This window comes from Elephantulus edwardii, unplaced genomic scaffold (assembly GCF_000299155.1).
Source record: "Elephantulus edwardii isolate Elephantulus edwardi_28Jun2011 unplaced genomic scaffold, EleEdw1.0 scaffold00003, whole genome shotgun sequence".
Lineage (NCBI taxonomy): Eukaryota > Metazoa > Chordata > Mammalia > Macroscelidea > Macroscelididae > Elephantulus > Elephantulus edwardii.
Genome location: NW_006399753.1, coordinates 29,882,821 through 29,905,866, shown reverse-complemented (window position 1 = coordinate 29,905,866; position 23,046 = coordinate 29,882,821).

The window sequence follows — 23,046 nt, the reverse complement described above, 5'->3', positions numbered from 1 at the left end:
CTGGGATTGCAGTGCAGCTTCCTGCCACTAGGCCACCAGAGCTCCCCTAGAATACTGCTCTTTCTAAAATGCACTTTAAAAAATTTTGTTACTATCTTATTTTCAATGGTTTTACTTTGTTATTAGTATTTGTGAGTCACCTTTCCCCCCAGCATGATTGTGATTAGTAGTCCTTTCTGGATCTATATTTTGTTGTCCATCAGTTTTGGAAAATCCTGGGCTATTAGCATTAAACAATATATTGGCTACCATTTCTCTTTTTCTCCTTTCTTGAAACACAAGTTACATATATGCATGTGCTATATACATGCCCCACATGTCCCTTATATTATTTTTTAATATTTTTTTATTCCTGCTTTAGTCCTTATATTTCCCATTTGAGTAATCCTGTTTTCAGTTGTGTTCAAGTTTTTGTTATAACCACCACTGAGTTTTTCATTTCAACTTCCCTATTTTTTAGGTCTGTAATTTTGCATTGATGTTTTCTTGGAATTTCTGTTTGCCAAATGAAATTTTCTATTTCATAATACAAAAGTTACAGCAATCACCACTATTCAAAAATGCATCTCTGGTGACTCATTTGTTTGTCCCTATGGGCATGATTCTGTTATTCATGCGTGTTTCTTTGTTTGTTTTTAAAATTTTGTCCTTTTTTTGAATGAGAAGTAATATTTTATGTCAAATGCCAGACATTGTTTATAAAACACGTAGATATTCTTGATGAAATTATTTTACTTTAGAAAATCATCTACAATTGTTTAGAACCACTTACAGGACATTAACTAAGATCAATTGCCTTCAAATTGGATTTCAGATCTTGTTTCATTTTGTATTCCTCTAGTTTATCCACATTTATTCACATTTCTACACAGGGAAGGGTCCTAAATGAAAGCTTTAGGTGTTTGTTAGAATCCCTATAAGTAAACTGTTTTGAAGTTAATTTTTCCTTTCGATTCATTTCTCTCATTCCCTCTCCCTTCCTCCTTCTCTCTCTGTCGTCAAATCAGAACCTACTCATAGCTGACCCTCCTTTGAGTTTCCAAGGCACTGCAATCCCAAAGTCGTGTGGTTTGAGGCTACCCGCAGGAGAAGGATGGGCAATCTCCTCCTGTGCAATTAACTGCCTCTGAAAACCAACCGCAAGGTGTACTATGGGTCAGTTCTGACTCTATGGTAAACAGCAACAACTTACAAGGGATCTCTGATAAGGAGTTGCACTGCCACCTCCAAGACATGTGGTTTGAATCCACCAGGTGCTCATGGGAGAAAGATCAGCAGTCAGTCTCCTCCCTTGCAATTTGCTGATTTATTGCCTCTGAAAACTCACTAGAGGGTCATCTATTTTGATTCATGTGGTTCCAACTAGAGGGCAAATAACAACATGAAATCGCAAGGGGGGAGATTGTCACTTTTCTCCTGAAGAGCCACAGGTAAATTCAAATCACAGGAGATGTGTGACCTTTTGGCTAGCAGTGCAGCATGCTATGAACTATGTCATAAGAGTTCCTTAACTTTTGTTTCCTAGCCCCTTATAGGTCTGCTGACTTTATTTTAGTGGCCACTTGGGTTTTGTTACTGGATTCTTAACCTCTCTCCTTAATTCTATCAAAATTTAACATATATCCCTAAAGGTAAAGTGGAATGTTACTGTTATTGCAATGTCCTGTGGAGTTGGCTATGACTCATAGTAACCCTGTGAACAATAGCTCTGAATTTCGCCCTTTCTTGAGCCAATCTCACTGTCCCTGACACACTTGCCCCCATTGCCACAGTCACTGTGTCAAACCATCTCTTCCAGGATCTCCTTCTCCTGTGCTGATCCTCAACTGTTATTCCTGGCCATGTGTCCATAGTATGTGAGACACAGCTTCATATTCTTTGTATCCAAGGAGCAATCTGGTTTCACCCTTTCTAGGATATACCAGTTTGTCTCCTTGGCAAGTCGATGGTATGTTCAATATTTTACTCCAAAACCACAACTCAAAGGCATTGATTCTGCTTTTTAAACAATTTTTTAAAAATTAATTTTAATGACCATTTACAGAGATTTTGGATTTCCATTCATTTGTTGCTGCACTTTTCTTGCTGCCCACTCCTCCCCTCCAGTCTACTCCTCTCTTTGAAAAGGAAAAAAGAAAAAAAGAAAAATTCCTTCATTGGTATACAATCCCCCCATCCCTTCCCACCCCTTCCCTGAGTATACTTCACTATGCAACCTTAATTCTGGACTCCTGTGATAACCATAATACCCAATCATATATTGCCTTTAATCTGTTCTTTCCTTCATCTGTTTCAATACAGTATATATAATTTATCCAGTTTTTCTCAGTCTTACCTCACCCTGATGTCAGTACCATTCTACAACAGTGGCACCATGCAGTATTTGTCCTTTTGTGACTGAGATATTTCACTCAACATAATGTCCTCCAAGGTCACCCATTTTGAATAATATTGCATGAGTTCCTTGTTTTTCAATGTGGCATAGTATTCCATTGTGTGAATATATCACAGCTTCTCTATCCTTTCGTTTGTTGATGGTCACTTAGGTTGCTTCCAACTCTTTGCTATTGTAAACAGAGCTGCAATAAACATGGGTGTGCATATATCTGCTTGGATGGCAGTTGTGGTCTCTGGGGTATATTCCCAGTAATGGGATTGCTGGGTCAAATGATATCTCTATTTGCAACTTTTAGAGAAAGTGCCACACCGCTTTCCACAACAGTTGAACCATTTTACATTCCCACCAACAGTGAATATGAGTTCCAGTTTCTCCACAACCTTGCCAGCATTTGTTGCTTTCTGTTCTGTTAAATTTTGCTATTCTGACTGGGGTGAGATATCTCATAGTTGTTTTGATTTGCATTTCTCTTAGAGCTAGGGATTTTGAACATTTCTTCTTGTGCTTGTTGGTCATCTGAATGTCCTCTTTGGTGAAGTGTCTGTTCATATCCTCTACCCATTTTTCAATTGGATTATTTCTCTTATTGTGGTGTGGAAGAATATCCCTTTTTCGTGGATAGGAAGACTCAATATTGTGAAAATGGCAATACTATCAAAGGCAATTTACACGTTCAATGCAATCCTAATACAAATAACAATCTCATTCTTCGACGAGATGGAAAAGGTAATTTCCAGTTTCATATGGAATGGAAAGAAGCCCCAAATAAGCAAAGCACTCCTTAAGAATAGAAAAAAGTAGGTGGCATCTCTCTCCCTGATTTCAAATCCTACTACACTGCTGTGGTGATTAAGACAGCATGGTACTGGTACAATGACAGACACATAAGTCAATGGAATAGAATTGAGAACCCAGAAATCAGCCCATCTACCTATGGTCAACTGATTTTTGGCAAGGAGATGAAATCAGTTAAGTGGGGAAATGACAGCCTTTTTAACAAATGGTGCTGGCAAAATTTGAAAGCTATCTGCAGAAGACTCAAGCAAGATCCCCACCTCACTCCATATAGAGAAAAACCAACTCTAGGTGGATCATGGACCTAGGACTAAAACCAGGACTATAAACTTCATTAAAGAAAAGCTTAGAAACATTCTAGTAGTCCTAATCCACAACATAAATAGTCTTCCAAGTATCCTCAAAAGTCTAAAACCAGGAGAAGATAAAATAGATGAATGGGATCTTCTAAGAATCAAATCCCTATGCACATCCAAAAACTTCTCCAACAGGGTAAAAAGGGAAGCCACAAACTGGGAAAAGTATTTGATAATGACATGTCAGATAAGGGACTTATATCTGATTCTTCTTTTGTTATTCATCTCTAGAATGACATTGTTGCTCCTTAGCACTCTGGAGAGGTCTCTGACGTCAGACCTTCTCAGAGCAATTAATTTTTTTATTTCCTAACTACTGGTGTCAAGACTGTTGATTGTAGATCTGAGCAATCTGAAATTGTTAACAACCTCAAGTTTTTCATCTATCATGATGCTGCCAGTTGGTCTGGTGGTTAAAAATCTTTGTTTCCTTAATAGTGAGATGTAATCCATATTGAAGACTGCAGTCCTAGGCCTTCTGTGGAAAACGCTTCAGGTCCTCCTCAGTTTGAGTGGGCAAGGTTGATGATCTGCATAACTCAGGTTATTGATGAGTCTTCCTCCAATTCTGGTGCCATTTCCTTCTTCATAAAGTCCAGCCTCCCAAATAATCTGTTCTACAAATAGATTGAAAAAAAATATGGGGAAAGGACACACACTTGATGAACTCCTTTCTTTATTTTGAACCATACAGTGTTCCCTTGTTTTGTTCTGTTTTTCTGGTCTAAGTAGATTTTGGACAGAAGTGAGAGGGTAGTGGCATTATAATATATCAAATTAACTTCAACTAACATTGCTGTTAATGGAACTTAGGTTTATAATGTTTTGACTGCCTTGGAAGTTAGAATATTGGAACTCACTGCGCTCTTTTAAGTTTTATATTGTTTTACATACAAAATTCATTTACATTGTGTTTCATTCATGTATACTGTGTTTATACATTCCTTCATTCACGTTGTTTTAATGATCATTTCCATACACTGTGTTTTATAAAATTGCTATTGAACTGTGCCCAATATCACCTTATCTTTTCAAGTCCCCACTAGTTCTATCCTAACTTCTTCACTCTTTTCCTCCACCAAACAAATCTTCAACCTCACGATTTCCCCTATTCCCCCACCCTCAGCCTCCCTGTCCCCTGCCCTTCCCCCTTTAGAATTTTATCCTCATCTTACAAGTTATCCTTCTATTTTTGCAGTAACGGTCTTATGCATTATTTATCCTAATGAGACTGTGTTAGTGCACTCAATATAATGCTCTCTTTTATACCCTTTTTTAGAAGTTTCCATTGTTGACAGCATTGATCTTCCAACCAAAAACAAAAGTTAGGTTACATTTTCTTAGGACAATTTACCAAGTTGTAGTTGGTGGCACAATGTTAAAGAGTTATGATGCAAACCCAGAGGCATGTGGTTCAAATACACCAACTGCTCCATGGCAGAATGATGGGCAGTTTCCTCTCATTTGATTTATTGTCTCTGAAAACCTATTGGATTGTCAGCTATGAGTTTTAACTTGATAGTACGTAATAAATAATAGCAAAACAGAAGCACTCAAAGTGTAGCATAAAACGTCAGATATGTAGTGGTTAGTATTGCTTACTGGGTGAATAATTTAGGTAGCTAATAAATAGCTGGTGGCCTAGTGGCAAGAAGCTACACTGCAATTCCAAAGGTACCAGGTTCAAGGCTACCAGATGCTCCACTGGAGAAGGATGAGCAATCTTCTACTGTTCAGTTAACTGCCTCTGAAAACCCACTGTAGGGTCAGCCATGGGTCAGCTCCAACTCTATGGTACACAACAACAGTCAGTAAAACACAATATCAAACAATATCAAATATAACATTATAAAATTTCTTTAAGCTCACGTGTTTTTGTGAAGTATAAACTGGAAGGGAAGATATTGGAAATTAAACATTATTACTATGAAGACTTACCTGCTATTTGGAAAGAAAAAAAATTCTAAACCTTTTCAAACCATAATTCTCTAATCTGTTACCTTACACATGGCCAAAGTTAGCATTACTAATTGTGAAGTAATCTGTAATTATACAACTCAGATATTGCTAAAAGTGTTGTTTAAGTGACATCTAATGAAGGATTTCTTACTATATTCTTCCTGCAGAAAATTCAAGAGAATAGGTAAGTCTTTAAAATTATAGCATAGATTACCAATCGTGGAAATGACAAATCCAGAATGCAGAATATTATTGAGTTTCCTTGGCTGATTATATTAAAATAAATAATAATGTCACTGGAGTTTTTGATACTAAAATTTTTATTTCAGTAAATAGAAGAAAGAAAAAATAAGCAATGTAATTATTGTCTGTGACAATTGAATACATTTTAATATACACTTTACAGAATAATTTTAATGTACCTAGTTATTAATATATAGAAGAATATAATTATTATGTTTATTACCAGGATATGCATGTTGATATACAAAGGGGTAAAGTGTCATAGCTACAATTTATTTTTAAGTCACTTAGAAAAAAAAATAGATTAAGTGCAAAGTTGGTTAGATGGGTAGAAGAAGGCAGTCACATTTGAAGCTGAAATAATGTACACAAGAAAGAAGAGATTTATATGGTTATGTCATGCCTAAGTCTGCAATCAAACTTTCTGTATTATTATGCTCTGGTACTATCAACCTTCCCTTCCCCCAGATAAATGTTCAGTGAGAAATTCTGGAGGAGTTTGCTTAAATATCTTATTTTAAGTCCTATGAGATACCACACTATTTATTAGTTCCTTTAGCAACTTTTCATTTTAAGGGTCACCACATTTCATTTCTGTACTCAACACAAGTTTTTATTTGTTGAGTGAAATGGGGGGAAAACTCTTATAAAACACTGCCTACATTTTCAATATTGCACTGTTACATTATGAAAATATTTAAGAACCAAATGATGCTAATCTGTTAATACAATGAAAACTGCTACCTACAATTTAAGGTTATCCTTTCATTTTCCTTAGTGAAATAAGATTTCTCTGTGGGAATTTCTTCATGTTACCCAATCTTATTACCTATGGCTTTTCCTGTCTTCCATTCCAACTTCTTCTGTATCCCAGGTACAAATAATCATAAAGATAGCTCTGTACTCAGTCTCTTGCTTTCAAAATAATTGCAGAACCTAGCACTTGCACTGTATTTGGTTTTCCATTTTGAAAGTGATTTACAATCAGTGACTAGCTGAGCTCCCTTACCCATGAAATTTACTTCTTGATGACAGAAGGAACAAGTTCTTGGCATCTGGCTATGGCCACTATTGCAACTATGGGGCAGGGAGAAAAATCAGCTCTGTGGATAGAGGAGCAGGTAAGGGGTCAGGAGAATTCTGTCCTATTTTTCACTCTGTGCTTGAGTTACACACATCCTTGTTTAAGAGACACAATTGCTCACTGTAAATTTCACCACATGTAGGAAGAGGAAAATTGAATCCACATAGAAATAAAGAAGCCTCAGATGCCCCGAAAAAATTATCTCTTCCCCACATAGTATTTTATGTTAAAAGGTTGTTTACATTTCTGAAATAATACAGTAAGTAAGATATTCTTACTATATGTATTTCCTATGTTCTCCCCCCAAAAGGTCTTGGAGAAGACAGAATAGCTATAAAGTTAGAACAATTGCTAGTATCCTATTACCCTCAAAAGCTTTATTTTAAATCTCAGCCATCATATTGTTTCTTCAGGATTATAAAAATAATTATTGAGAATTGTGATGACCTACATGATGGTATCTCTCCTAATTTTGAAAGATTTTGTGTACGTTTTGGTTCCCCACCCCTTTAGTGCAAGTGACAGATTAAAGTGTAGCAGATGATATTAAGACAGTATTGCCAAATTGTAAGGTTTCTTTTCACCTTGTTGGGGAAAGTTTTTGATGTACACAGGGATTTACTCTTTATAAGGTCCCATTCATCAATTTTATCCTCTTCAGACTGTGTTTCTGGCTGTATCTGGCCATCTCTTTTTACTGTAGACTAGGACTTCTAAGCATGATCCCAGTTTGTCTCTTATGAACTTGATGTTTTGGGGTTTACTCCCAAGTCTCTTATCCACCTTGAGGTGATTTTTGTGTATGGTGTGAGATGTGGATCCTGTTTCAGCTTTCTGCAGGTAGCAGTCCAGTTTTGCCAGCATCATTTGTTGAAGAGATTGTCATTTCCTCATTTGATAGCATTGATTTCCTTGTCAAATATCAGTTGGTCATAGATAGCTGGGTCTATTCCTGGGTTCTCAATTCTGTTCCGTTGATCTATGTGCCTGCCATTGTACCAGTAGTGTGCTGTTTTGATTACTACTGCTGTGTAGTAGGTTTTGAAGTCAGGGAGTGCATACCTCCCATTCATTTTTGTTTCTCAGAAGTGTTTTGCTTATGCAGAGTCTCTTGCCTCTCCAAATACACTTGACAATTTCCCTTTAGATATTCTTGAAAAATTAATTTGGCATCTGAATTGGGATTGCATTGAATTTGTAGATTGCTTTTGGTAGCATTGTCATTTTCACAATATTGAGTGTTTCTTTCCATGAACAGGGTACATTTTCCCCCTTTTTTAGGTCTTTTATTGTGTCTTGCAGAAATGTTCTGTAGCTTTCTTTGTATAGGTGTTTTGTATCTCTAGTTAGATTTACTCCCAACTATCTCAACTTGTGGTTGGCTATTGTAGATGGTATTGCTTTCTTGGTTTCCTTCCTTGAGCTCTTTTTGTAACTGTAGAGGAATCCCTCTGATTTTTAGATATTGATGTTATATCCTGCCGTTCTATTAAATTGGCCTACTAGCTCTAACAGTCTTTTTGTTGAGTCTTAGGGTTTTCTATGTACACTATCATATCATCGACATATAGTGCTATATTAATCATCTCTTTGCCTATCTGGATGCCTTTTATTTCTTTATCTTGTCCTATTGCCCTAGCAAGCACTTTCAGTACATAGAAGTGGTGACAGTGGACAACATATGGCAATACTATCTCAGACAAGAGTCTCGTAATGAAAGTTTATAGAATATTCCTGAGCATCCACAAGAAAAAGATGGATATCCCAATTACAAAATAAGCCAAAGATATGGAAAGAATTTTCACAGAGGAAGGTATTCTGATGGCCAACAGACATATGAAGAAATGCTCTAAATCACTGGCAATAATAGAGATGCAAATCAAAACCACAATGAGATACCATCTCACTCCAGTAGCAGTGGCAAAATTTAACAATACAGCAAGTAATAAATGTTGGAGAGGATATGGTGAGATAGGAACTTTTTTACATTGTTGGTGGGATTGTACAATGGTACAACACCTCTGAAAGGCAGTGTGGCACTTCCTCAAAAAGCTGAACATAGACATTCCATATGACTCAGCTAATCCATTGCTTGGAATATACTTTAAGAAAATGAGAACTGAGGCTGAAATGGAAACTTGTACACCAATGTTCATAGAAGCATTACTGACCATCACAAGAACACGAAAATAGCCCAGATGCCCAACCACAAACGAATGGATTGAGAAGTTGTGGTACATTCAACATTCATACAATGGAATGCAGCATGCAGGAGCAATGATTTTGTAAATTACTATCTAACTTGGGAGGACCTAGAGAACATTATGCTGAGTAAATTAACTCAGTCTTACAAGGACAAATGCAATATAAAACCATTATTGTAGAATGAGTATGAGGATCCAAGTTGAGGGTGGAGTGGCGTGGAAATAAAGTGGATGGTTGGGCTGGGGGTAGACTTTTAATCATAGGATTGTACAATTTGATGTGTGGGTGAGGTGAAGGAAATGAGAAGGATCTTTTGTGAAAAACAATGTATTCAAACTTTATAAATAAATCAGTACAAAAAAAAAGAAGAAATTAAGACAATGCAAAAGAACAAAAGAATGACTGCAGATGATAATCAGAAAAAAAAGACATATATATCTGAATATATGTTTTGATGAGCTAATTAATAGCTATCACCTTTTTAAATAACAGTAGTTATTAGAATAAAAGCAATTGCTCTCCCTAGAATTCCTGTTCCTGTCTCTGTGTCTTTCACACATTACAAAAACTATGTCAGGTAGATAGATTGACTAGACGTGTTATGGGTTGAAGTGTAGATGACTAATATTAATCATGATAAATATTTGTAAACATGAAAGTGGTGCTTTTTCTAAAGAGATTAAAATAACATTCAGGTTTAGGGAATTTGTAAAAGAAAAAGTAAATAATGCATAAAAACAAATCATTCAGTGATTTCCTGTTGCTCAGAAAATACAATCACATTAACTCATGGAAGAAGGGTGTCTTCTTTTGCCATATTTCTGTCCTCCCTTCAGCAGTGAGAAGTTATTTCACTTATAACAAGTAGCCTTTATACACAAGCTCCACTTACTTTAAAGTCTCATGTAGGAGAATAATTTAAGAATGGCTAGGAAGATCAATTAGTGAAAATACTCATTTTCCAGAATAATAACTTCCATACTCCACTCTCACCTTGTTTACTTCTGCCCTAAAGACAGTCTTCTGGAAGTTCCATTTTTATCACTGTTTCCATAATTTATTATAATCAACACAGTTGACTATTATACATAACAAAACACAAGTAAACATTTTGCTGATATTCTGCTTTTAGTTAGGTCCATCCAATATCAGCAATGATATCGTACCTTCCATGGCTTCTTTTGAATCTAGTTTGAATTTCTGGATGTTCTTTGTAATTTTATTGCTCTATCCGCCTCATTAAGGTAGACTCTATTTTGAGGAGACAATTTTATTTCAAGTGATTTCCAACCTGAGGAACTCATCTCCAGGACTTATACTCGGCAATGTTCTGCACCTTTTCAAAGGTATTTGAAGGCCCATTATTTCAAGAATGGAGGTTAAGTCTTGCTTCTTAAGCTTTCTTAGTCTGGAAGGTCCATTAAACTTGTTTAAAAAGGGTGATGATTCTGAAACTTGAAATGCTGGTGGCATAGCTTCCAGTATCACAGCAACACGCAAGCCATCAGAAGATAACAAACTGTAAATCTCTTGAGATTTATGGTCATGGAAACCCAATTGGGGGATCACTGTGAGTCAAGATCTACTTGATGGCATTGAGGTCATTGTTTTTTGCACTTGGTGTGGGGTGTTTTTTGTTTGTTTGGTTTTTAGTAAACATGCTTTTTTTTTTTTTGCTGGAAACCCCTTGTGTCAGTTCTACTTTGTCCTATCAGATTGTCAAGAGAAACAATTTGACTTGGCAGCAGTACATTTTTGGGTTTTCATTGCTCTAATTTTTTTTCTGCATTTCTTCTTTTGAGCATATACTCATTTTTAATAAAGAAAATGAATATAATGTATTAATTTAAAAAAGTGAATATTCATATTTTCATTTTAAAAATGTTCCAACTTAAAAATGCCACCTTTAGTTTTGCATTAATTTCTATGATGAGTCATTAATTTTGATACATATATATTCAATTCTTTGTTATGCTTTGCTTTCTTCAAATACTTTTCCAATTAAAATTTCCATTTTTCTTATTCAGTGTATATATACTGATATTTAAAATATTCACTCTTTTAATTACAGTAAAAAGAAGCACATTCTTTAAAGTACATACATATCAAATCTTTGTCAATTTGATCAAGGAGAAAAATACCCTAATATAGTTGGAAGAAAACACAAAAACTATCACATGATTCAAATGATGTCTAAGAATTACTTTTCTTTAACTAACTGCTCAGGTTTATGTGCAAAACTTGACTACAAACAGCCTGTTACCATATGAATTTAAACAAGTCCACCATTTGGCTGAAGCTTCCTGCAGAAGAAAAGCCCATTTTACAGTCTATTCACACCTGACTTTATGGCACTTCACCAGGGAAGGGCAAAACAGTTTAGACATTCACAATAAGAACCAACTTGAACCTTATTTAACTTCCAAACCTTCTAAATTTCTTCAAGGCTCAGATAATTCCCACAAAGTCTTGCCTCACTTCCTCCCTGCTCTCACCACCTGCCCTCTGGGAAATCAAACCCCCTACTTACTAGAAGAAACAAGCACTACTTATATATTTCTTAACAACTTAGGGTTTCCCACATTTTATTGTGGCTGTGTTTAGGAAAATTTAAAGAGAAGGAGAAGATTTTCTCTTTAGAATAACAACTCTACCAATAACACCTAAATGAAGATATATGTTTAATATTAATTTTCCCTATTTTAAATAAAATGTTTTGAATCAAGAGAAGCATGAAGTATAAAGTCATCATTATGAAGCTGATTTTCACATATAGCTTAGGATATGGTACTCTCCATTCTTAGGAAATACATGTAAACGAAATACCTAGTAACAAAAGCCACTGCAAATGAAAAGTTGGTCATTCAATGACTGCTTAAATTTTGTCCTCAGTGCTTTATTGATAAGTTAGTGTTAAACAGTTACTTCCTAGATACTAATGCTATAATTACATCTTGCATTTGTGCAATGTTTTGTGCCTATAATTTTATCTTTCTATGACTACTACTAAATAAAGAAAGTTTACACAGAATTATGACATTTTATGTATAAAATCTAAATTGTCCTGTAAGGGAAATGTCAAAATAAATGATAATTTAATATACAGATAGCTATGTCAAAAATAATAAATTAGCATTATTTATTAAATTGAGAGTCAACACTCCAGTCATGCTTGCTTTTTTATTTGAGATGAAACTGACAGGCAACAAACATCACCAGAGCAGCCATTTGTAAAGGGAATTCACAGTTAGAGAAATGTGGGGCTTAACCTTAAGCAGAACAAGAAGACCAGATTCTGATTTCAGTATTGTCAGCATGAGGCTTGATCTAGCCACAAATATACAGTCTTCCTCTCAGAAACATATTTCTAACATATGGATGCATTTTCTCTATTTATTTCCATCCATAGCCATTGTCAATATTTATTTCCATTCATAGCTATTGTCACAAGAGCACCAACATAGCAGGGAAAATGTTAAGTAAAAAGTATAAATTTAGTAGAGTGAAAGAAGTGACATCTTAAAAAATTCATTTTCTTTATATTTTCAGTTTGAAGAATATCAACATTTGTACATGCCTGCTTTAATTATCTTTGTTGTTGTAACAGAATTACTATAAATTGGCAACTTTAACAAACAGAAATTTGTTATTTCACTCTTTAGGAGGTTAGAATTTCAAATTCAGAGGAAAATCTCTTTCAATGATTCACACACACACACACCCGCTTTCCGGACTCTAGAGTGAAGTCCTTGCCTCCTTCCCGTATCAAAGCCTTGGCATGCCTTACAGAGCTATATTAGTCTTCATGTATTCTATCCCTACGTCTCAAAGGTTCTCAGCCCAGGGTAGTATTCTGTTTCTTTTTTCTTATAGTAGTAGACTCCTTCTTCACTATTTGCTTATCTTTCAGTCTTGATAAATTGTACTTCAGATTGTTATGAAAGAGTCAACACAATGGCACCTAAAAATAACAACAGCGTAAAATAAAGATGTGTCACAAATTTTGGAACCATGGTGAGAAATGAGTGGCTGCACCATGAAGGTGGCCAAGTCTGATTTCTGCTTGCTTCATAATGGGAACTTTTCTCAACAATACTATACATAGCAGCAAACAGATAACTACTAGGTCAGATATGCCACCTCACATGTTCTTGCACCTATTTCCACCAATCACTGGATTTGTTGTTGACTCACTCACAGTTGTGGTATCAGGAGGAGGGTTTATTAGGAAAATAAGTAGGGAAGTGGGAGAGGTAAAGAGTATTTTACTATGCAAGTCCAGGTTTAGACCACACTCCCAAACCAAATTAAGATAAAAACACAATACTATAATTAGTAAAATTCTTGGTTCCAGTTCAGCAACACAAATTTAAGAAGCCTCTAGTTTCATTAAACATCCTGCAAGATTTGCCTTGAAGCAGTTATAAGTCAGCTTTTCCTTCAATCAACTGGAAAGAAAAAGCTTTAACTGTGGCCAGCACAAATGCAAGAAGCCTCAGGTTATACCTTGCCAATCTCTCCACATAAATGCCACAGTCTCTGCACAATCTCTCCACTGTCATTGTTGCTGGGATCTCACTCAACAGTGTGAAAAGCACTCTCTCTTATATAAGTCCCACCACTATTGATGATTTGCAAGACATTATGTCCACAGTTAAGGTAGCTGGAGACCAGTGGGGATAAATGTAACTGCTAGAAAAGTCAACTTTAAACTAACCCCACATGTGGTTTAGTCAATTCAATTTAATCCATGATAATGCATACATTTAAAAAAATCCATAATAGATGACTCCACATACCCATTTCTTCTGAAAACAATATCTGTATATATTCTCTAGCTATAGAGATCTGTTACTCAAATGATTCATGAGTTTTCCAGTTACAACTTCTTTATTATGTCTCAAGTACTCAGGTTCAATATTGGTATTAAATAGGCTGATAGACGGTAAAACTGAAATAGTACAACCACAGGGAATTGCCAAAAATTCAAGCTGAATACAGAAGGGGCCATGGGAGAAGGAATATAATTGCCAATGTCAGGTGGATGTTTGGAAGAAAAGTAAACCAGAAAAATATTTACTTGTATTTTATTGGTTGTGCAAAGGCATTTCACTGTGTGTATCACATAAAATTCTAGATAACATTGAGAAGAATAGGAATCCAAGAGCATTTAATCATACTCAGATAAAACCTCTATCTAGAAATGAAATTGTTGTCTAAGCAGAACAAGGGAATGCTACGTGATTTAAAGTCAGGAAAAATGTGGGTCAGGGTTGTATCTTTTCTCCATAGCTGTTCAATCTGTATCCTGAGGAAATAGTTTTAGAAACAGAAAATTGTGAAGAACAATGTGACATTGGGATTGGAGGAAGACTCATCAATAACCTGTGCTATGCAGATGACTCAATCTTGCTTCCACAAAGTAAAGGAAACATGAAGCCCTTTCTGCAGAAGAAAAAAGACTACAGTCTTCAATTTGGATTACATCTCAACATCAAGAAAACAAAAATCTTTACCACTGTACATACTACAAGATGATTGATGGAGAAAATACTGAAGCTGTGAACAATTTAATCTTACTTGGAGTCACAAGCAACACCAAGATCAGTCAAGAAATCAAAAGACTTGTTTCACTAGGAAAGTCAGCTGCCATGGACCTCTCCAAAGTGCTAAAGAGCAAGGATTTTGGCTTAAAGACAATCCAAAAGATGGTATTTTTAAATTACTTCCTATGCATGTGAAAGTTGGAAGATGAATAAGGATGAGAGAAGAACTGATGCCTTCAAATTGTGGTGTTGGAGGAATACTGATTAGTCCGTAGACTGCCGAAAGAACAAACAAGTATGTCTCGAAGAAATGCAGTCAGGGTGCTTATTTGCAGTGAAACTTAGTCTCACATACTTGGGACATGTTGTCAGAAAGTGCCAGTCCTTGGAAAGAAACATACTGAGGAAGGTGTAAGGTCAGAGAAAGAGAGGAAGACTCCCAGCAAAATGGATTTACACAGTGACAGTAACCATGGACACTAGGAAATCGATGGTGAGGATGACACAGGACAGAGCAAGGTTTAGCTCTCTTGTTTAGATCATGAATAGAGGTTGACTTGATGACTCTTAACAACATCAGCAAAAAGAACAACAACTTAAAAGGTGAAGTATACCACTTGCAGAAATATTAGTGCAATATTCATAATAGGGATGTGCTCCACTAATAAGTAAATGCAAATTTATTACACTGAGTAAAATCCAACTCATAGCTGTATTAGAACACTGAGGCTATAAATCGTACAGAGATTGCCATTTTTTCTCCTGTAAACCACCACCATGGAGGCTGACCTTTGCGTTAGCAGTACAACTCTATGCTTTTTACAATTTGTATTTTGAACATCTTCAATCCTCTATTAATGTCTAGTAGTGATTTTAAACATCAATTACTTTAATATTTTCATTTCTAATTTAGATCTAATCTGATCAAGTGAGATACTACATGGAAATCTGCTACAGAAAATAAGTCCCCTGCAAGAGAGAAAGAGAAATGCTCTTTGGATTTTAATTGTTTTCACCTATCACACACTCAATAGTTTCAATTCAGTGAATGAATGGAATATTGTAAAAATAAGTGCATTTTAAAAGGTTTTAGAAAGTGTTCTTGAGATAGAAGTCTATGAATTTAATTAATTTGTAACTAAGCAACCAGCCACTATAACTCTTTCACTTTACATCATTTTAAGTTCATTAAAACCTATAGGTTATGCACAACAGATATTTATGTAGACGTTATATCACCTGTGAGCTCGACATGATTTTGAACTTAATACTTTCAGCAACCTCACTTTCAATTGTTGCTGTTAGGTGCATTGAGTTGAATGTATGACTCATAGCAACCCTATGAACAACAGGTTTGAACCCTGTCCTATCTGTTGCCATCCTCAACACTTTATGACACACTTGAGTCAGCTGCAACAGTCACTTTGTCAGTTTGTCTGGTTGAAGATGTCCCTCTTTTTCTCATCTTCTACCTTCACAAACAGGATGTTCCTCTCCAAGGAATAGCTTCTCCTCACAACATGTCTGAAGTAGGAGCACACTGGCTGTACTTTCTCCAAAACATATTTGCTTTTTCTTTTGGCAGTCCATGATACTCAGTACTTTTCTCTAACACCACAGTTCAAAGGTATTAATTCTTTTTCTGCCATCCTTCTTCATTGCTCAGCTATCAGATGCATAGTAACTGATTGAATAGACAATGACCTGAATCAGACACACCTTAGTCTTCATATTGATATCATTGCTCCTTAATAATTTGGAGAGATTTCTGACTTCAGACTTTTCCAGTGCAATACATCTCTTAATTTCCTGACTGCTGGTACCAAGGGTGTTGATTGTGATTCAAGCAATATGAAATTGTTGACAGCTTTAATTTTTTTTCTCCATCAATCATGATTGCCTATCAGTTTCCTATAGGTTTAATGGTGATGATTTTTGTCTTGTAGATGTTGAGATGCAATCCATGTTGAAGACTATATGCTTTGATTTTCTGCAGCAAGGCTTCAAGTCCTCCTCACTTTCAGCAATCAATGTTGTGTCATCTACATAACGAGTTTTGCTGTAATCCTGTGCCACATTTTTCTTCACAGAGTCTAGCTTCTCAATTAGTTTGCTCAGTGCACTGATTGAATAGTATGGATCTGGTGAAAGAAACAAGGGCGGAAGTAAAACGATCAATTTTTTTTTATGTTCAATGATATCTTCACTGCAAATACCTTTTAAAAAAAACAGAAATGGTGATTTTACACGTGGACCTTACCATATGGACTGCATAGGAGTCAGATTGGCTACCTCTGTGGAAGAAAAAATGTTGAAGAAACTCAGTATCAGTAGTCAAAACTAGGCCAGGGGCATACTGTAGAACAGACCATAAATTACTCATATGCAAGTTAAATTGAGGCTGGAGAAAATGAAAATAAGTCCATAAAAACCAAAATAGGATATTAAGTCTATTCCACCTGAATTTAAAAAATAATTTTAGGAATAAGTGTGAAGCAGTTAACACCAATGATTGAAGAGCAGATAAGCTGCCTGATGACATCAAGGATCTCATCTATGAAGAGCAAAAGTTCACAAAAAGCACCTATAAGATAAACAAATATCATGTTTTGCAGCTTCAAATACAAAACATGAATTCATAGATGAGTATAAGTTTTCTGTGATACTTATTGAGACTGTTGTCAGTGGATCATTCCTACATTTGAAATGGTTTTAAATGCATCACACAGACAAAGATCTCTCTGTACATTTGTAAGTTGGAAATTTGGAGCAAAAAAAAATAGATGAATGACAGAAATGCTTTTTAATTGAGAATATACAGCAACTGGATAATTTTTATAATGACTCATTAAAACAAATACTCCCTTTTGAGGAAAGAAAAAAAATCCATCTATTTGACTATGAGAATTGTCCAAATAGGAAATAATTACGGCAGTATGTCAGTTTCCCATCTTCAAATTATACAATCACAACTTAGGTCATCACCTTTTTGAGCCATTTCATAATCAGTTGGAAACCAAGTCAGAAGGTTTTATTTTATCATTAATTTATGAAGGGAATAATCTAATTCTTTGGGATTGTATTAGTTTCCTAGGGCAATTGTAAAGAAATAAACATATCACCCATATATTAAATAGAATAAAGAACAAGTTTACAGAGTTCAGGAGTTTGAACTCAGGGATAAAGATGAATAAATCTGGGATGTGTAACAACTTCTCTAAAGCTGGAAAAAAAACCCTGATATCAAAATGCATTAATAATAGCTAGTGATGAGAATGTGAAACTTTGAAACAAAGATGGATTTAAGAAACTGTGCTGCAGTCCCAAAGGTGCATGGTTTGAAACCACCAGCTGCTTCAAGGGAGAAAGATGGGTAATCTTCTCTCATATGATTAACTGCCTCTGATAACTTGACAGAGGGTCAGCTATGGATTGGTTCCAACTAAACAGTACTCAACAACAACAACATTGCTATTGAATCAGAACTATTTCATAGCTAACCTTCTAGTTGTTTTTCAGAAGCTGTATATATATGGGAGGAGATTGTCCATCTTTCTCTCATAGAGTTACTGTTGAATTTTAACCACCGAAGAGACACCACTGATGAGTTAGTAGCACATCTTCCTAGGCACTATACTCCCTCAAAGAAGAACTGGTAATTGGAAAACAGGGCTTTAGTTACAGAAATGATACAGAAGATTGTATAAGAATTTTGTCATGACTTACTAATTTCAAGTATGTATTATAAAAACACTGTATGGTAGGAGAGCTCTGGTGACCTCGTGGCAAGAAGCTGCACTGCAGTCCCAGAGGCGCACGGTTCAAATCCGCCAGGTGCTCTGCCGGGAAAGGAGGGACAATCTCCTCCTGTACCTGTCAGATCCGATTTGACGGTACGCGCGCACACACACACAAAATAATAAAATAATAAAAAAAAATTTAAACAAAACAAAAACACTGTATGGTGCCACTGTTGTAGAATGAGGCTGACATCAGGGTGGGGGTAAGCCTGAGGAAAAAATGGATAAATTATGTATACTGCATTGAAGCCAATGAGGGAGAGAACAGTTTAAAAATAATATATTTTAGGGCATTATGATTATCATAGGAGTTTGGAATGGAGGTATACTCAGGGTGAGGTTGGGAGGGTGCAGGGGGATTGCATACCAACGAAGGAGTTTTGCTTTTAAAGAAGAGCTAACTGGGGCTGGGGGTAGGGTGGGCGGGGAGAAAAGTGCAACAATGAATGAATGGAAATCCACAGTTTCTGTAAATGTTAATTGAAATTAATAAACAGCAACAACACAGCCAAACAAAGACCAAGAGCAACGACTATACAAATGGATTTTGTCTGATGGATTGAAATAAAATCTATTACTATGAGAATTAGGCCAGAGATCAACTGCAGAACAGACCATTAATGGCTCATGTATAGCTTAAATATGCAACTTCAGATAATGAAAGCAAATTCAAGAGAGCAAAATATGACCTTGAATATATCTTACCTAAATCTAGAAACCACCTTAAGAATAGATTTGAAGCTCTGAACACTACTGAAGACCAGACAAGCTGTTTGATGGCATCAAGAACATCAGACATGAAGAAAGTAAAAGATAATTTAAAAGACAACGAAGAAGAAGACAAAAGTGGATGTCGGAAAAACCTAAAATTTGCTCTTAAAAAGAAAGAAGTTGAAGCAAGAGAAAAATACTTGTATCACTGTGATAATATCTTTGGCTAGCTCTTTTTGAGCTTTTCATACAGACTGATTTTTAGTCTTCACTTTTCTCACTCTCCCTCCTCTCCTCCCTTCCCTCCCCTCCCCCTAAGTTCCTTCTTACTTTATTTTTTTTCCTGCCCACCTAGACCACAGGCTTGGGTTGGGTTCTCTTTTGGCACGAACGGCCCGCTGGAGGCTTCCTGAAGGAACATTTTGTAAATGGAATTCTGTCGTGTGGGCGTGTGACTTGATGTCTGTACCGCGATTTTGGTAATACCAAGCTTTATTAAACATATCGAGTTCATTTTTAACTAAAAAAAAAAAAGAGTAGAAAGCAAAGTATTGTAATGAAAAGTGCAAAGATATGGAGTTAGAAAGCCCAAAGAGGATATTCTTTGCAATTCTAAAGTTGAAACAACTGAAAAACAACTCAAGCTCTGAGGTGCAATGATGAAGATCTCTACGGAAAATAAAACTTTGAAAGATACAGGAAACATTAAAAAGAGTAGGTAATTTGCTGTCACTGTATGTAAAAAGAAAAAAAAAAGTCAATCAACCCTGAAAAATTCACACAGCATATGCACAAGAAGCAATGATACTGAAAAAGAAGTCTAGGATTCACTGAAGTTATTAGCTATGAAATAAGATCCCCAAAATTAATGGAATATCAATATGCTGAGAAGTTTCAACAGAAAGATACACTCTTGAATGTGTTCAAGTAGTTTATGCCAAGTAACTTGGAAGACAATTTCCTGGTTAATCAACTAGAAGAGATTTATATTTGCACCTATTAAAAAATTGATCTAACAGAATAGAAAAATTACTGAAGGATATCATTAATATAGCACACAGGCAAAATCTTAGCACGGATTATTTTAAAAACTTCCTGGAGTGGCATTACATACAGAAGTTTTTGTTTGAACAAAACAAGGGGATGCAACAGGGCTTAAAATAGGGAACGTATATGTCAAATTTGTAACATTTCTCAATATCTATTCATTCTACTTGGAAGCAGGAATGGCATCCACTTCCTAAATAACATGCCTCTGGAAAAGAAACTCTAAGAACTTTAATAAATGTCAATTGTTGTAGAGGGGCCTCAGGCCTTTTGTTCATAGAATCTCTATGAGTCATGGTCGACTTGAAGGCAATGAACAACATCCATTCTACATGAGAAGAAAATCATTAGAGACACTAGACTATATAAAGTAGCATATGACATCAATACTAGAGAAAGTTTTATCAGTAGTCTGGGATAGGCAGATGACATAAATTTACTTTTTGAAAGTCAACAGAACCTGAAGCATTTATTGAAGAAGACCTAAGATTCAAATCTTCAGCATGGGTTATACCTCAGCATTAAGGGAAAAATTTCACAAAGGACCAGTAAGTAAGATCGTTATATATGAAGAAAAGTTTGAATTTGTTTATAATTTAACTTTACTTGGCTCCACAATCAGCGTCAATGGAAACCAAAGAATATGTTTCATTGAGCAAAGCTGCTACCAAGGGCAAGACCTCTTGAAAATCCCAAAGAACAGGGTAGTCACTTAAAAGACTAAGGTGTAACTGACCTAAGCCACGGTATTTTCACTTGTTTTATATGATGTGAAATTTGGACAATAATAACAAAGACCAAAGAAGAATTAATGGCTTATCACTGTAGTGTTGGTGAAGAATACTGAATATATCATGAATTTTCAAAAGAACAAACAAATTTATTTTAGAGTAAGTATTGTAAGAGGGCTTCTTGTCGAAGAGTGAAATGATACTCAGTTTCACATGTTTGGCAATGTTGTTCAATGGGGCTTGTTCCTTGTCAAGAATATTATGATTGGAAAAATGGACAGTGAGTGAAGAAGAGAAAGATCCTCAATAAGATAGACTCATATAGTGATTTTAAGTTGTAACAATGATATTAGTGATTATAATTTTTAGTACATGGAAGTTATTGTGGTGACACAGAGGCAAAGAGTTTCTTTCTATTGCACACAAGGTGGCAATGAGTAGGATTCTCATGGAACTTAAATGTTATAAATTTTACCAACTTACCAATTATTTTTAGGATCACTGATACTTTTTTACTACAACTAGTAAACATATTTTACTCAATGTAATGGAGAAGTCTGACATCTTGTGGACAGAATAGTTATTACGGTCTCTGTCTTAAAGACATAGTGCTATAAAGGTAATATACCCCTGAAGTAGTACAATGTAAGTATATTGCTGACCACGCCAACTGACAGCACACTTCTTCTGAGTAAAAGACATTGGTCAGATCAACAGTTATGCACTAGGATTTGTATTAATTTACCCAAGAAGTGAAGTTACATCTGAATTGAAGCTGTAATTGAAGTCAATATAGAATTAAGTTCAAAACAATCAACTGTTGTTCTTTAAGATCTATACATTTTCTGCACAGGTCAATTAAAAACTCACACTTATTGTCATCTAGTCAAAACCAATACTTAGCTGACTCTTCAGTGTTTTTATTATTATTTATTTATTTATTCATTCATTCATTCAATCTTTCCTCCTATCTCCTCTTCCTTCCCTCAATACTCCTTTCAAGATTATTAAGCGTCAAATACATGATTTCTAATCTTCCATTCCCTTCAGTATGTCCTTCCTGACATTCATCTAGTGTAGTATTCATTATCTATCCATTCCTTTCCTGCTTTTCCCCTCTCCACCTCATTCCTATAATTGGCTTAATGTACTATTGTCCCTTTGTGATGGAGATATCTCACTTACTACAATGTCTTTTAGACTCATCCAATCAGTTTTTTGGGAGGCTGTAAATAACACAGGAGGAAATTTTCCATCTTTCTTTCAGATAGCTAATGGAGAATTTGAACCAAAAGAGAGGTACTACCTTTGGATTAGCAATGCCACTCACTTTGTACACCACCAGCAGAGATACTTACAAGTTTAATAAGTCAGTTGAGTGGAGATGTGGCAAAAGCACTATTCATGCATCCTCTTTAAGTCCTTGTTGTTTTTATTATGTGCCATCAAGTAATTATTACTCACAGAGACCCTATGAACTAGCTCATCTGAACTCAGCCCTATTTTGTTCTACTATTATCATCTCTGATATGTTCTTGTTATGTGCCATCGAGTCGCTTGTGACTCATAGCAACCCTAGGTACAACATCCCTAAACTCTGCTCTGTCCTGTGCCAATCGCACCATCTCTGACACTCCCATTCCGATTACCCCAGTCACTGAAATAATCTACCTCATAGGGGGCCTTCCCCTTCTGCGCTGTCCCTCCACCCTACCAAGCATGATTTCCCTCTCCAAGGACTTGTCCCTCCTTGAAACATGTCCAAAGTATGTTAGATGGAGCCTTAGAATCCTTGCCTCCAAGGAGCAGCCCTGTTTGACACTTTCCAGGATGAATCTGTTTGTTTTCCTAGCAGTCCATGGTACCCTCAATACTCTTCTCCAGCACCACAGCTCAAAGACATCAATTCTTCTATCCTCCTTAGTCATTGTCCAACTCTCTGGTGCATAACAAGTGATAGCAAAGACCACGGCCTGTATCAGACGCACCTTAGTCTCCAAGGACACACCATGGCTTTTCAGTACTTTGGAGAGGTCCCTAATAGCAGACTTGCCCATGGCAATATGTCTTCTAATTTCCTGGCTGCTGGTGCCAAGAGTCTTGACCGTGGAGCCAAGCAAACTGAAGCGGTGAACAATCTCAATCTCTTTGCCATCCATCCTGATGCTGCC